Below are 9,744 nucleotides of genomic sequence, written 5' to 3' on the forward strand. Positions count from 1 at the left end.
TGGACTCAATCTCTTGTGAGCTATAGCCCCGCTCTTCTAGCCTTATCTTGAGGTCACTCACTTCATTTAGGAAGCCTTCTTCTGTGGCATTTAGCCTAGAGGTTCTCATCCCCTGGCCTCTAATGATATTCTTAAAAATATGCTGTGGGTGCATACTATCACGCTGTAATAGAGTATTAAAATAGCAAGGTTTCCTATAGACACCTGTATTAATCAAACCACATGCTAACTTTTCTATATACAAGTCAAGAAATTCTATCTTCTCACTAGAATGATTCATACTGAAGGTTAAATAGCCAGTGAGGTTGTTCAATATAGTATGGAACACAAACAAATCATCAACACTGCCTCTCCATAAAACAAAAACGTCATCCACGAAACGTCTATAAAAAGTTACATGTTGTTTGAACATTTATAAATTAAAGAGACTCTCAAATTCCCAAAATGCCAAAAACATGTTTGCATAGCTGTTGGCACAAGGTGTGCCCATGGCTACCACCTCGCTGTTGGTAAAACTTGTTGTCATAGGTGAACAGATTGTTATTCAAAATGAGTTCAAGGAAATGTACAATGAGGTCTACTTTAACTGATGTATATTCGCTATGTAAGAGTAGATACTCAGTGATATAAATCAGGCCTATATTGTTTGGTAACACAGTAAACAAGGACTTGATGTCAAACGTTACAAAAATCAAGTTATCAACGTCACAAATGCCACCTAAGCAGTCATACAAATCTGTTAAAAACTGTTTGGAATCTTTCAGTACAACTTTGTTCTTATTTAATATAGGTCGCAAATGTTTCTCAACATAGACAGAAAGGTTTTCAGTGATCCAACCCTGACCAGACACTATGGGTCTCATTGGTGGGTCAATGGAGTCTTTGTGAATCTTAGGTAACCCATGTATTGTTGGTACAAGTGGATTCTTGACAAAGAGATAGTCAAACAATTCTTGATCCAAGATATCACCTTTCAACATATCTAATAACATATTGTTTACGTGACTAATAGTGGCTTGCACTATTTGTTCATTAACTTGTAAATAGAAATCATCTTCCAAGAGTTTAATCATAGCATCATGATATTTGCTAGTGTCCATAACTACTATCCAACCACCTTTATCAGCTGGTTTGATGGTTATGGACTGTAAGGACTGGAGTTTAAGTAAGCTAGTCTGCTCCCCTCTAGTCAAATTACCATTCTTCCTATATTTCTTCAGAGAAAAATATTCATACAAATCATCCTCAGTTAGTTTCAAATATGCCTCAACTAACGGATGATTAGGTGGGACAAAGTTGCTAAGCTTCTTAAACTTTGGTGGTCTAGTAACGTTATTGTCTGTCAATTCACTATCAGTTTTATCATGAAATAGCAGTTTAAGCATAAGATTTCGACAAAAAAGTCTCATGTCTACTACAGTGTCCGTAAAGTTACTGTGTGCACTTGGTATAAAGTTTAGGCCTTTACATAATAATTTCTCATCACATTCAGTCAACAAATATCCTGAGATATTATGTATCATAGAGTCTGCTGGTATCAAAATTTCAGCTGTATCTAATTTATTTTGTTCTTCCACATCTTCTTTATTGTCTGATGTGGTACAAACTCTTCTGATAATTTGCGTTTCTGTCTCCCCCTGCTCATAGAGCATCCCCTTGTTATATTCTTGTCCTTCGGACTGGGAGGAAAAGGGAGCTCACTTACTACTCCTGTAGTGATGGTGGTATGTACTTTGTGAGGTAACTTGGATCTCACTATGCCGTCATCTACTGACAACCTCTTATTGATCGGTCCCTTCACAACATGTACTGCTGGATATAAGTTAGTTCTGTCTGCAATATTATTCACAGTAGTAGGCTGACTAACTTCTTTATTGTTTGTATTAATAGAGCTAGATCCACTCTCACTATGTAAAATAGTAATTACATCATCAGTATCATTGGAAGTAGTAGTGTTATTAATGTTAGCTATATTTTGTACCCTATTACTAGGCGATACATTGTTATGTACACAGTTTGTAATATTGACAGCTTCACAAGCATTATTAACAACATTAACATTTTCAGAACCAGTACTAGGTTCAGAACTCAGTTGTCTAACACTAGTATAGTCATTAGGTTTAATGGTAGCACTATAATGTCCATGTTTAGGCCAAACGAAGACTTGTCCTAAATTAAAATCTCTATGATCTCTAATAATCTTGCTTCTCTTCTGTTGGAGAAGTTTCCGCTCTAAGGCTGATATTCCATCCAACAGGCTTTCAAATAGTGGTTCTATTACAGTACTTGGGAAACAAGAAAAAATTCTCTTTTGTTGTTTCTTAATGTTATTAGTGAGTTTCTCCTCTTCAGAGGCAAAAAAGTCAATAAGTAACTCCATGTACTGTTTGCTTACCTCCAAGTTCAGGCGCTGCCACCTTGAAAGCAACTCTGGATAATGTTCCCCCTAATTGGGCATGTTTAATATACGTAATCCTCTTGGTACAATTTAACATATTGTTTACGTGACTAATAGTGGCTTGCACTATTTGTTCATTAACTTGTAAATATAAATCATCTTCCAAGAGTTTAATCATAGCATCATGATATTTGCTAGTGTCCATAACTACTATCCGACCACCTTTATCAGCTGATTTGATGGTTATGGACTGTAAGGACTGGAGTTTAAGTAAGCTAGTCTGCTTCCCTCTAGTTAAATTACCATTCTTCCTATATTTCTTTAGAGAAAAATATTCATACAAATCAGGATAAGAGAACACCTTTACCACATTAGGAAGGCTTCACCCCACAATGCCTTAGCTAAGCACGTAGCCCAAGCAGGTCCTGAACATTATTTCCTATTTAGAGCTCTTGAGAATATTAAACCCAGTATACGAGGAGGTGACATCAGGAACCATACTGAGAGTAAGGAGAGTATGTGGATAGTTAGATTGAGAGCAGATAGGGGTCTAGGTCTCAATGAGAGAGCCTCCATTAAAACCTATGTTAAACAAACGGAGGAATGTTTGTAGATTTTATAATAAATGATGGAACATATATGTTTTTACCCATTGTAATAGATTTCTTTTGATATATATATCTATATATACATATTTATTGCAGCATCTTGAGTGTTCATGGAGAGTTTTTTATATATATGTTTTTTATATGTTTTTATATGTTTTTTTATATTCATTTTATACATCTCAGCATGCTTATATGTGCATATATCTTTAAGCTTAGATTAACTCATGAATATGTAAAAAGAAGCAGCCAATAGGAGATGTTTTAACTGTATAAATGTAGCCTATGTACTTGAAGGTCTTTGTTACATGATCTGATGAAGCTCAAATGAATGAGTGAAAGCGCTTATCTGACCTGCAGTGGAATTAAAGTTGGATTTTAACCTGAGGATTTTGCCTTTCATTTGGATTTTAACCTGAGGATTTTGCCTTTCATTTCTACTTGTGACTCTGCATCAGCCTAGTTGCTCCTTTTGGTTTCATTAATATTTAAAATCTGTCCCTGTTATACATGGTTCTGAATTCATATGTCTCACCAGATTTTAGCAGAATGTCCAGATTTTTGCCTCATATTTTTGGTCTGTTCCTCATAAAATCTGTGGTTTTATGGATTTTTGTGGTGATTAAGGGAGGACTGAAGTCATTATATAATGACTGGTATCTGAGTTTCAGACTTCATATCCTTCAGCAAATGCATGGTAACACAGGATCTTGCATTCTATCAGCATTCTAAATTTATAAGAGCAATATTTAAAATGTGTTCATATTTTTGGGGTTTGTACCCCTATTATTTTTGGCTTTGCCCAGAGGTTGAGAGCACTGTGTCCAGAGTTATTGTGTGAGAGGTTGAGAGGTGTGACTGAGGGGTACACAGACCTCTTCGTTGCTGCTGCTGCTGCTGCCAGGGGTTGCTGTCACTCTTCACCTTCTCTCTCTCTCTGTTTCTCATGCATAACCCCCCCACACACACACACGCACACACACACACACACACACACACACGCACACACACACACACACACACACACACACACACACACACACACGCACACGCACACACGCGCACACACGCACACACACACACACACACACACTCACACACACACACACACACACACACACACACACACACACGCACACACACACACACACACACACACACACACACACACACGCACACGCACACACACACACACACACACACACACACACACACACACACACACACACACACACACACATTCTGCTTTCATACATGCATTCACTCACACACACAGACAGAAACATAGACACACTCGCACACATACATATACACATTCACTTTTTTGTTTTCACTCCTTGCCTAATAGTTTGTGTGTTGTCTGGTACCAAATGATCCGTGACCCGGTACTGCTCCACGGCCCGGTGACTGCTGATTTAAGTTACTCTTATTTTTGAGCAAATAGATAAAATGTCACCAAGGAAATTCTCTGTGTAATACAGAATAAGTCCAAGGTCTAAGGATGTTTACATGAGGTAATGAAATTTGCCCTTACCTCCGATATTGTTCTATCTTGGAGTTGGTATACATAATTAGCTCCCACCCCCATCTCGTACAAAAATAGTTAGTTTTAGTTTTTGCTGTTTTTGATAATTTTTGTTTTTTGTATGCAAGGACTGCTAATAGGCGGATTGATTTTGAAGAAAAACTGTGCCAAAATGGAGTATGGCGCAGGCATTACACAGCAGAAGCCAGACTTTTCTATCCTGACAGTACAGAATAGGCTTGTTCAATTCTGCCAGAGCCTGCCTGACAGTACAAAGCAGTCCTTACACAAGGACTTCCTTCCTGATCCATTCTAAAAGCACAAACTATGCCATAGTCGGCGCACCCCTGAACCAAACAGTACAGCCTGGGCCTTAGATTACATTTCTGATCTTTTCCAAAAGTGCAGAGTAAACCTCACACAGACTACTTCGGATCCTTTTTGACAGTACAAATTCTGGATTTTATTGACACTTTGTTGACCAGGCTAGTCCTACTAAGCCAGTGGCTTTTTTTAGGGGAGGCATGAGGTGGTATTTATACTGTCTGGGGACAGTTTGGCCAGACTACCAAGAAAGTTCCCTTATCTTTTTGATAGTTACTGTGAGATTCTTTATCTTCACCTGAGCTGGCACCAACTCTGGCAGATGGGACCTCAGTTTAATATCTTTGCTGAAGGACTAGGCCGTACATTTTTCATAGTACAGAGGAGGCTTTACACAGCACATTCCTGATGCCTCCCAGAAGTACAGAATAAGCCCCATGTAGCACCTTTCTGAGAGTATAGAGCAGGCTTTATAAAGCACTAGCCAGAACCTGCCTGAGAACCTTCTACAGCACCTACTGGTGCCAGTAAAGGATTATACCAGTTACATGTGCTTCAGCTGTAAAGCCACAGCCGGTGGTGATAACTGATGATTTAAGGGATGCACTGCATTGTCTCAATGTTAGTGCAAGGCCTGCACATAAATGTAGCTGGTATACTTAACTTGAAACAGAGGAGTGTGGCTTGCAAATGCCATGCTGCTGGATACAGAGGTGTATGATGTATGTAGCCTTAAAAAGTCACCCTTCTTGCTTCACAGGTGATGAGGAACTTACAATAGCCATGTTCATGAAAACAAAGATAGTGTGTAGATTGCAAAAGCCATAATGCTGGTCATGGAGGCAGAATGAAGCCTGCAGAAAATATTTTGCTGGGTACACAGCTGATAACTTACAGAAGCCATTCTGGCATAACTAAAGGTGGTTCAAAGATTGCAGAAACCATAGTGCTGGTCACCGATTTAGTATGCAGTTTGCATAAGTTATGCATTTGGGAACAGCGATACTGCATTGCTGGCAGAACATATATTAGTGAGTGCAACTGCATAGACTCAGCTATGCCTGCCTGGATTAAAACCAGGTCTTCCTGAAAAAACAAGCCACCCTGTTGGACCTCAAGTATAAACAGATTATATAACAAAAGGAAGAAACTGATGTCTAAGAACAAGAGGGAACTGACTCAGCAGAGGAAGAATTCCCTCCACAGCTTGATCAAGCAAATCAGAAATCTTGTAAAGACCGCTAAAGCTGATTATGAAGGTAAAATAGCCTCCCCTAGCTAAGGATAATCATAACGCTTTCTTTAACTTCTAAAAAGGAATGCCCAGGTATGTTCATAGGTTCATAGGTAGATACTAGGCTATCTGCCTAGGGCATTTATAAGCCTAGCCAGAATATGTTGGCTTTCGCCTCCCTTTTAGACTAGATTCCTGAGCCTCTGTCCAGCAGGGCCATAGAAGTGATCTCAGGAGTAAACTTACGATTTCCCATCCACTCATCAAGATTTCTCTTGAAGAGGGTCAGCGAGGGGCTCTGCCTAACATGGACTGGGATTCTATTCCAGAGCGAGGAAAGCCTTTGGGATATGAATCTATCCCTCCAGCATGTCCTATTTATTGTTGTGCTAAGGTTTAAATCCCTGGAGCGTGTAGCTCTAATGGATTTGGTTTTCTTGAGGTGGAGCATGTCCAATAATTCCAGGTTAGACATGGCCTTGTATGTCAGGCAGAGATCGCCTCTGAGTAGGCATTAAGCAACTGAGTAGAGCTGGAGTTTCTTTAGTCGAGCTGCATAGGGCATCTGTTTGAGGCCCACAATCCTCTTGGTGAGGTATTTTTGAGGTCTCTCCAGCTGTTGCAGGTGTCGGGTAAGGTACATCCCCAAATGGGGCATTGTACTCAATTATGGGCCTGATGAGTGATGAGTAGGGCACAATGACTTCTCTTTATCTAGATGTGAACCCTTTTGTGATTAGTTGAGCTATATAGAAGGTTTTTCTAACCACTTTGGCAATGTGATTGTCAAAGAAGAAGTTACTATCTACTTGGGTCCCCAGATCCCTAATTACTTCTTCCGTACTTAGTGGATTACCTTCTATGTGGTAGTTTGTGGGTACTTTGTTTTTCCCAAAGGGGATGTCTATGCACTTTTTGGCATTTAGCTTGAGGCCATGGTTCTGACACTAGGTATCCGTGTCCGTAAGGCCCTTCTGGAGGATGCTTGTGTCAGCCGGTGAGTCAATTATGGCTCCCAGTTTGCAATCATCTATGAACTTGGTAAGCCACAGTCCTCCTGTGTTTGCCTGTACCTCAGAGAAGTATATACTGAACAAGAGGGGTCCCAGGAGTGAGCCCTGTGGGACGCCACTTGTAACCGGTTTAGAGTCAGACATGGCACCCGCGACTCTGACCATGTGAGTTCTATCCCTGAGCCAGTTTGCAACCCATCTTGTGAAATATGTGTTAATATTTAAGCTGGTAAGCTTACTTATGATGCCAGAGTGGGGTATTGTGTCGAAGGCCTTTGCGAGGTCCAGGTAGGCTGTGTGGACTACCTTTCCCTCATCAATGGCTTTGGTTACTATTTTGAAGAAGTTGACTAGGTTTAAGAGGCAAGATCTGCCTTTAACACAGCTGTATTGGGTAGGGTCCAGTGTTTGGAGGTTCCCAATGTCTTTGTTTATGAGATCCATGATGATGCACTCCATTACCTTGCAGACCAGGCTAGGCAGGCTTATAGGGCGATAGTTCCCAGGATCCATTGTGGCGCCACCTTTGTGGAGCAGGATCACTGTTGCTGTATGCCATTCTTTGGGTACATAACCTGTGGTAAGGCTGAGTTGGAACAGTGAATTTATGTGAGGGTTTAGTTCATTTTGGAGCTCATGTAAGATGCAGCCCGGGATACCATCCAGTCCCATTGATGCTGTGTTTTTTACTTTGGAGAGGGCTGCTTTCACCTGTGTGTCTGTGATGTCTGGGAGACTGCATTCTTCTGGGATAGACACTGGCCCTTTTGGGGGGGAAGCGGGGTAAAGTTTGCACTGAACCTGTCCACCAGGATGTTGGCAATGTCAGTGGGTTCAGTGTATTTTGTGCCATTTTGCACCAGCTCAGAGCAGATCTGAGAGTTGCCACCCAGATTCTTGATGTAGCTAAACAATGCCTTGTGATTATTTTTAGTCTTTGGCGATTTTTCTTTCAAAGCTAGCCTTTGATGATTTTATGAGGGATCGAAGTTTCTTGCTAGTACTGATCAGGGATGCCTTCCCTTTTGGGATTTTGCCTTATCATGTAATAGTTTCCTCCTTCTGTTGTATAGCTTATTTATGGCTGGGGTCCACCAGACAGGTCTCCTGTTTTTGGAGGAATGAGTCTTGGTTTTACTTGGGATGTCACAATCCATGCATTCCTGTAGGTGCTCATAGAGTGCATTTGTAAAGGATTCTGTGGTTTGGGTAGCATTTTCCATTAGCCCGGGGGCTTTGAAACTTTCCACCTCAGTCTTGAAAAGTGTGAAGTTTGCTTTTGAGAAAATTTTCACAGTGGTTTCCTTGGCTGGGGGTGGGGTCGGGATTTGGATGTCCATTGTGATTAGTTTATGGTCTGATCTTACCAACGAGGGGTTTACCTCTGGTGTGGAACATTGAGCCCCCATGTTGGTGATGACCAAGTCCAATGTGTTGTCCCCTCTTGTGGGAGTGGTGACCAGTTGTTCCATGGCATTTGAGTTTATAAACTCCAGGAACCGTTGAGTGAAAGAGTTGGGACTTGAGTAGTTTCCCCAGTCAATGTTTGGGTAATTAAAATCCCCAAATATCATGGTGTTTGGTGAGACTTTCATATTCTCCAATGTTCTCAGGAATGCCGAGTGGGGGTCCTGAGACAAGGTGGGTGATCTGTAGCAGGCTACAAACTGAAAAGCAGTTTTACCTACTGTTAGTTGCACATGGATGGTTTCTGCTGCCTCGTGCAGTGCCACTAACCTGGAGGTGTGTGTATCCTTGATGAAAATGGATACTCCCCCGCCTTTAGTATTTCGGTCCGAGTTCTGGGGCCAAAAAGAATGATATGAGTTGAATCCTGGTAGTGCTAGGGTGCTCTCTGGGGCCTTAAACCAGGTTTCTGTTACTGCACAGATATCGATTTTCTCCATACTGAGTAGTGGCTTAAGTGTGTGCATCTTGAGGTTTATACTTCTGGCATTGAGTAGCATTACCCTTAGTTTTTTATTTTTCTGGTATTGTCTATGGAGGTGGGTTTGTCTTTTGAGTCTTGCCTAAAAAAGGCACTATGGGGGTGGCAAGAGCCTTAGCCAGTATTCGAAAGCCTAAAGGTGACAGGTGCAAGCCATCCCTGCCGAAGCAACATGGCTTGTCGAGCATGTCATCCCAGGCTGATAGACACTGGATCCCCTTTGAATGACACCAATGGCTTAGCCAATTGTTAAAATTGATCATTTTGTCTTTATACTGTGGCATCATTCTTGTGAGGGCAAGATGCTACTCAGGGTCAGAGTCATACCGGCCTGGGCTACATGATCAGAGAGCTTCTCTATGTCTCTTTTCATGTAGTCCAGGGAGGTACATCTAAGGTCATTCACACCAACATGGACAATGACAGATTCATATTTGTACCTGCTATGGAGTGACCTGAGTGCTTGTGTTATGTGGCGGATCCTGGCACCTGACAGGCAGATTACAGTGACCTTCTCCTTGTTCAGTCTGGTGAGTGGAACATCAGTGTGCCTGATAATAGAGTCTCCAATTACTAGTGTATTAGGTGTGTTATTTAGCCTTAGGGACTGCGACTGCGTGGCACACTGACTTTGTGAAGTATGTGATACGTGAAAGCTGTTGTGGGGTAGCGGTTGCTTGGATGTCTGCTTTGGAGG

The sequence above is a fragment of the Protopterus annectens genome, chromosome 13.part0, assembly GCF_019279795.1.
Source record: "Protopterus annectens isolate FY-2018-M chromosome 13.part0, PAN1.0, whole genome shotgun sequence".
Taxonomy (NCBI): domain Eukaryota; kingdom Metazoa; phylum Chordata; order Ceratodontiformes; family Protopteridae; genus Protopterus; species Protopterus annectens.